The 7,379-nt window shown below is 34.2% G+C and overlaps 1 pseudogene; it reads right to left on the bottom strand.

The window, feature by feature from the left end:
- Positions 1 to 7,076: 7,076 nt before the first annotated feature.
- Positions 7,077 to 7,379, bottom strand: LOC147406067 (putative ribose-5-phosphate isomerase 2 pseudogene; annotated as a pseudogene).

Raw genomic sequence — 7,379 nt, 5'->3', positions numbered from 1 at the left:
TAGTCTTCCTCACACCTTTTAAGATCTCTTTTAACTTTGCTAAAATATGCAGTTAATCATTATCCAAGACATGTTGTGAGATTCATACTAAGTGGGGATATGGGTGTAGATACCACGCAAGATAGTCTGGCAAGAGAAGGGAAAGTGGTACCTCAGGATGCAATGCAACTGTATCTCGACCAGATTGGTATGATGAATAGTTTAATCATCATTATAAAAAAAATATTGTAATTGTTTGTTATTTTTTTACGGGGTTCATATTTGCACTTAGAGTAACACATTCTTTGTCTCAATGATCTGCACTTGGTTATTTGTTCCATGTTGTGGCAATTGCAAGTGATGCATTGGACGTGTTTAAGAGCGAAGCAAAGAAGATGGTGGTTGCACTAGTTGATATGGAACGTGCTTTTGTTCCTCCCCAACATGTAATGACCTGAAATCCTAAAATGTATCTCAAGGAAAGAATTTTAGATCCGTGCATTAATTTAAAAGTTATCAAATCCTCGAGTTTCGCATTTGATATTTTCCCAATAGGTAAACGACACCTTAGAGACGTAATTTGAGGAAACCTATCATACTATTAGATTCGTGTCGAAAAATCACCCAAAATAGAGTATAAGTTTGTCCAATTCGGCATTCGGGAAAAACAATTCTCAAAATGCCAAGTATGTCCCAACTTAAGTGATATAAATATCTAAATTCTATTAGAAAAATCAGATTTTTCTTATTCTCCTCTCCAAAAAAATCTCAACCCTTTTCCTTCAATATTTGAAACTCAGATCTACACTAAACGAGAACGATCCGAGTTAGGCGCAAGAAGGAAAGTTGTTCCTCTCGCCGAGGGTTACGCGTGGAAGCAAAGAAATCTGATTTTCGCCGGAAGAAAATTTTAAAGATTGGCCGGAGGCGATTTTAAAGTTCGTTCAACCATTGAAATTAGCTTGAGGTAGGTTGCCTTCCCTTCTACGTTCTAGTTATGCGATAATTTCATAGAAAATCCATATTATTATTGATAAATCGATTATTTCATTAAGTTTATACATATTTGAACAATTTGAATCATGTTTGCATGCTTATTTATGATTGGTTTTAGTTCATTTGATGTAATATAATCATTTTATAGTTAATATGATATTTGGATCGATTTTGGTCGAGTTTCGACGAAAAATCAACAATTCGGAAAAGTATCCGAATGTTGAGTTTGGTTCTAATTTGTTTTGTGTTGCTTCCATATAGTATGTATACCCATTTCCTACATTTATTTCATTAAAAACAATTACGTATTACTTTAAGTTCTTTAATAAATAAATAAATGGTTCATTTTCAATTTCGACTTTGAAAAAATTATTTTTCAACACTTAGTTAAATTTGCATAGATTTCCAGCTTTTATGTCTTATGGTTTTATCTTCGTTTTCGAGTCTTGCTACTCAACTAAAACCATCGAATGGAATTGGTTGATGCTCTATGGATTTCGAATTTCTTTAAAAGTAAAATTACTTTGATAGATATGTAAGAAATTAGATGATAGATTGATCGATTTAATCGATGGATGGATAGAGAGAACGTATGTTCTCGACTGATTGATGGGACAGTGCCTCCAGTTCTACGTAGTGGCCATGCCACGTAAAACGTGATAGATAGATAGAGGGATGAGATGGTTGATGGATGGATATGATAGATAACTGTCACTGGAGGGCATTACCAGATTTTGTTTGTATTTTCGATTAAAAGAAATGATATATTATATACAAAATAAATTATTTTGTTTACCAGTAAAGATTTGTAGAAAACCCATAAAGAGTGAAGCGTTGCTATGTATCCGGAAGCGGTGAGTCAATCTAGGATAACACTAGATGTCATATGCTCTTCGGTAGTATGGGATACCTTAGAGCATATTACAGCTTATGAAATCCAGAAATTTCTCCTACTTATTTCCTGGGAAACGTTGTGTGTAAAGGCGGTCTCTGTATAGTGTAGAGCTAGGCGGGGTTCACATGCATTGCCTCTTGATAGGCTTCGACGCAAGGGGTCTCCTGGGCTAGTTAGTGATCACTTTTAGTCTGTAATCGTCAAACGGTCGACCTCACCGTTAGTTGAACTCAGTATTGGGTTCTTGGTCAACGGCCAGTCTGAGCCAGATAAATGGTCATCCAACCGTGGTATGCTAGACCGGTCACAAAATCAGATTATAACGATGGGATTCCACATCGGAGGTTAAGTTTGGAATATCGTATTGCCATAGCCGAGGTGGTTATATCGGCGTGTTCCTCTGCTCTCTTATCGATTACACCGTCGTGTTCTTATTATGTATCTTTTTCTTATTTTGTAATGATTGATAGATGTTTTCATTTAAAAGATGCATATGTTACTTTAAATGATAGAAATGATAGGTTGAAATTATTTAACTGTTTATTGAATATGCTTAGACATTTATCGTATGTTACATTATGAAAAACTTACATTATTTAACTGTTCAACTGATTACTCGTGCAAGTATGACTCGTTGTTAGAACGGCGTTCATCCTGTTGAGTAACATTCCCCTGTTACTCACCCTATCCTTCCCCTTTCAGATTATTCAACTTTTGAAGAACCATTCTTTGAGGAGTCTTTTGAGGAGGTCCTCGAGGAGGATCAGATTGATGTCTTGCCGCCGCCATGTCTTTGAGGACTAGTAGAGGATCTTAACGGTTTTTGACTGTAGATAAGAAACATGGTAGTTTAGAAATTTTTGTAACCTGATGAATTATGAGATTAAAGATCTTGACTTATATCAGTGTTTGTCGATTTCTTCTGTTTACTCCAAACTCTCGTATAGATGTTAGTTAAATGTTTATTCCGCTGCGTATATTTTCTTTTCATAAGTATTATTATTTATGAATGTTCTGTCAGATTGTGTGATTGATTACCTCACACCTCGAGATTCTAACCGATGAATCACAGGGATTCGTGTTGGGATTTCGGGGCGTGACACAACACTTCACCCGTTTAGTGCAGAGGAGGTATGCTCAATAATTATTTGTGTAAGAATCTATATACAATCATTTCTATTTTTATAAAATTTATTTGTTACTATTTTAATTCTCTTTTGATTCCAAATAGTATTTTTTTTTATCTTTGTTTAAATTGATGGAGGCACCCAATTAAGTCCACTCTTGTGGCCATATTCATGTGATGTTTAGGTCATCCGTCCAAAATCATAGCTCCTTGATTTCGAGAGAGATCCATAAAAGACAAAACATAGAAATACCTGTGGCCCATGCAGTTGGATATTGAAACAGACATTCAAAAGACCACCACCACCACCAACCACCATTAGTTTATACTCCTAAGTCTTTGAGTTTGGGTAACCAACATCAAATGCTTTATACCATTTGCTACCAAACCTGTGACCTAACTTTCAATCGTGGTAAGTTGCATTCAGATCATTTATTTCACTTTGGGTTGGTATGACAACCTTCAAAAGCGCAACATAAATGACTAAAAATGGGTTCTTGGCAAGAACTTCAGCTTGGGAGATTTCCTCAGTAAGCCCAATATCACATTAACTATTTTTGTTTATTTATTATTATTATTTTTTCTATATTTAGAACTTATATCTTGTTGATTCTTCTTTTGTGGAGTGAATGATAAGGATCTGTTTGTTTGCTGAGAAAATCAATTTTTCTTTCTCAATTTTTCTTCAGAAAAGTGTACAATTGTGTCTGTTTTGGTGGGAAATTGATTTTCTAGCACCCATGGGAAAATATTTGTTACAAAGGAATTTGTAGAGATTCTGGTATCCTATTTTGGGCAATTGAGTGAACAACTCCTCTTAGTGTTCCATGTTACTGATTTAGAATATATGGAATTAAAATAAACTTACTTTTCATGGTAAATCATCATTTATGTGTATGTGTATATAAATCATTGCCAGTTCAAAGGAACCTTGCACAGAGCCTATTGATTTGGGTAATCACAACTTTAGGAAAGATGAAATAAGTGGTCCAGTAGATGTGCATGTGTATGTGTATATAAATCATTGCCAGTTCAAAGGAACCTTGCACAGAGCCTATTGATTTGGGTAATCACAACTTTAGGAAAGATGAAATAAGTGGTCCAGTAGATGTGCATGCTACAGAGCACAGATCTCACAAGTTCAAGCCTACCAGCATAAGAGAGTAATTTCCCTTTCTAGGCTTTTCACTCTATTAGAGATTCTGTCTATGAAGGGAGAACAATCTGAGGCTTTGAGCATGGTAAAGGTTAAGGGAAGACCCAGGTAGTTCATAATAGAATTGCATTCTCTCCATTGCAAGGTGCTCATAATGAAATTCATCGCAGAGATGGGAGTATTAGAGAATTGGTTGATCCAGGTTCTCCCTTGAAGAACACAAGGAGGTCATCTGCAAAACTAAGGTGGGATAGTTGGCTCTCCACCTCTTGTTACGGCATAACTGTTGATCTAACTGCTGGAAACATCTCTGGGTTGAGATGTGTTGCAGAGTATCTTGAGATGCAGAAGATTTAGAAGAAGGAAACCTTATATTCTAGACCGAAGCTTTTCTAAGGTCTTGTAAGAAACTTTAGACCTCCGAATATGAATTTTGGGTTGTTTAGTTTAATTTGGAGCTTGTTTTATGATTTTTCTTTTGTTTTTTATTTTTCTGAATTTTTTTTATTATTTCATTTATTGTGATTAGTGAATTAGAGGATTGTGCTATTGTTTTTTAAACCTCCAAAATTCGACGGTCATACTTTATGGGTTTTTTTTTATTTTTTTTAAGCTTATTCTCCAATAATTTGATAGTCCAGGGCCGTCAAAAAAAATTCTACAAGAAAATATTTGACGGGCTAAGACCGTCAAATATGGGCTTCATTCACATAGTGTCAACCACCCTCTAACTTCTCTTCCTAAGGAATGTAAGACTATTCGACTTACAGGATGCAATACATCAAAACACACTATATTCATTATCTTGGCTATGAACCTATATGTATATAGGAACTTACCCCAACCACACTTTCATTATATAAATTATTTGTTTAAAAGCATTTAAATAACACTTCAAAAAAAAAACTCCAATAGTCTTGCTTCCAAAAATTAATGAGTGTGGGTATGGTTAGTTATTAGTTGTTTATAACTCCAAGCTTTGTCCTTATGAATGGTGCCGATTATTTTCTATTGTGAAATCTTCTAATCCTATAATCAGTTACATGTAATATACACTTGTTTTATGTTTAGTGCTGCTCCTTTGTGCTATTGTAAATAGCTTAGTAATGGCTGGCTGATGGGTTTGGCTGGCTCAATACTTAATGTTTTGATTTTCTTCCTATATGTGTACAGTGACCTGTTTGTTGACTATTTCAAGATGTTCCTCTTGAATGTCCCAGCTGTTTCGTTGCACTGATACTATGAGTAACATTATTATATCCACATTAAAAGAGTTTTAGACATCAGAACCTTTATAACCATTTAAATAATGGAAATCTGAAACCCAATATTATTGTTATTATCATTTCATATTTATGTTTGCACATAAAATTGAAGAATCTGCTACTATTTGGTTCCTTGGCTCAATATATGAAATTCACCCATTATTTCGTGGCATATTCTATTGACATTTCATGATTAAAATGGTGTTTAAACTCTCAATAATTTAAAATTTTGTAATGCATTTGTATCACCAATATTTCAATTTATTTATACTTTTTCTCAAGTCATTTACACTATTTGACTCTATCAAGTCATCGAGTGAATTGACAGGTCTACTCAAGACTCAAATGGATACACTAGACTTCATATTGAGTAGTTATTAACAGCTCACAGTAACAATATATTTTCTTCTATGCTAAATAAAATATGCACACTTCATTCTCAAGTGGTTAGGGTGTAAAAGAACTTTTCATTTTTCAGCTTCAATCCAACGTCAACTCATTAACATCTCTTGGGGATAGATAGACCATCTTACCCATAAATTAACACTTAAAATAGTTTAATTTCTACTTTTTGATGATTATAACACTCCCAACATAGATCCATTGTAGCACTTTAGGCCACTCCCAACATAGAATCATGTTCTAGCACTTTCGGTAACTAAGTTTTAAACTAGTTACTATTGGCATTTGTTTTCCATTATAGTCTTTTCTAAGTATTAAGCAATGAATATTGGTTGTGAAAACATTGAAGAAGACTTGTAGCCCTGAAGTTATTGAACGGTGTAAAACTGAACATAAAGCTTATGTCATACCAACTTTGGTGATTTACTTATGAATTGGTGTGGGATTAGTAAAAGTTAATGTGGCAATATCATCTCTTTTATTATTTATTTTAGAGTTTTCAATGTATACAGGTTGGAGGACATAGGTTATATATATATATGGGGACGGTTCGAGAGACGTGCTGAAAACCAGTTGAGAAACAGACGTTAGATTTGAGAAAACGGACGGTGCAGATGGTTCAAAACGTCATTTCCAACTAAAGAAACGGAGTTTCTTTTATTTAAAAATAAGTCCCTCCTCTTTTCTATTTTTTTTTTTACTACTTTAATTTTTCTATTTTTTTTAACTAAATCTAATAACTCTGTTTCTATTTATCTTCATCTCGACAAAACGATAGAAACCCAACCCTTTGTCTCGACAGAACGACTGAAAAACCAAACCCTTTGAGACTTCAGTCATCTCCGAACTTGGTTACTATGCTGAGAAGTACTTTCAACTAGAATGGGCATTTTACATTCACAATTGTCCCCATAGAGGAAACTGAAGAGGGAAAAAATCGGTAAATTTCTGAATTATTAAAATTTATTCAAAAATAACAAGAAAAAAAAAGGGCCACAATATTCAAATTAAGGAAAAGAAGCATAAACTCAATTCATCTCATTGTATGAGATTTGACATTCTTGGTGGCATTCACGAAGAAAATAGATATAATTCAATGAAGCTAAATTGATATTAATATGAAAATGAACCATTTCAATACATTTTTGCCAAGATCGATAACATAAAGAACTAATTTGGGCTAAACATATAATGTTAGCTAAAAAAAAAAATTCTAATATTCCATCCATCAAACTACCTTGGGTAAATTTTCCAAAATCACAACTTGTTCTTCACAGTGACGCCAAGCTCACCAGCAACAATAACAGTGGTGGCCATATCAAGAAACATTCCGTGCTCAACAACCCCCGCGAGTCGCAAAATCGAATCACTAGCAGCCTTTAAATCCCCAATATCCTTCTCAAAATACAAATCAACAATATAATTCGAATTATCAGTCTCAAATGGTACACCATTCTCTCCACAAGTCCTAAGCTTTGCTACACAGCCTGATTCCTCGAACAAATTTTGTAATTGAATGGCTGTAAATTTCCAACAGAAGGGTATGATTTCGACCGGCAT

The sequence above is a fragment of the Akebia trifoliata genome, chromosome 3, assembly GCF_017979445.1.
Source record: "Akebia trifoliata isolate Shusen 1 chromosome 3, ASM1797944v1, whole genome shotgun sequence".
NCBI classification, from domain to species: Eukaryota; Viridiplantae; Streptophyta; class Magnoliopsida; order Ranunculales; family Lardizabalaceae; genus Akebia; species Akebia trifoliata.
Note: the sequence above shows the minus strand (reverse complement) of the source record. Positions and strands in the feature narration are given on the sequence as shown.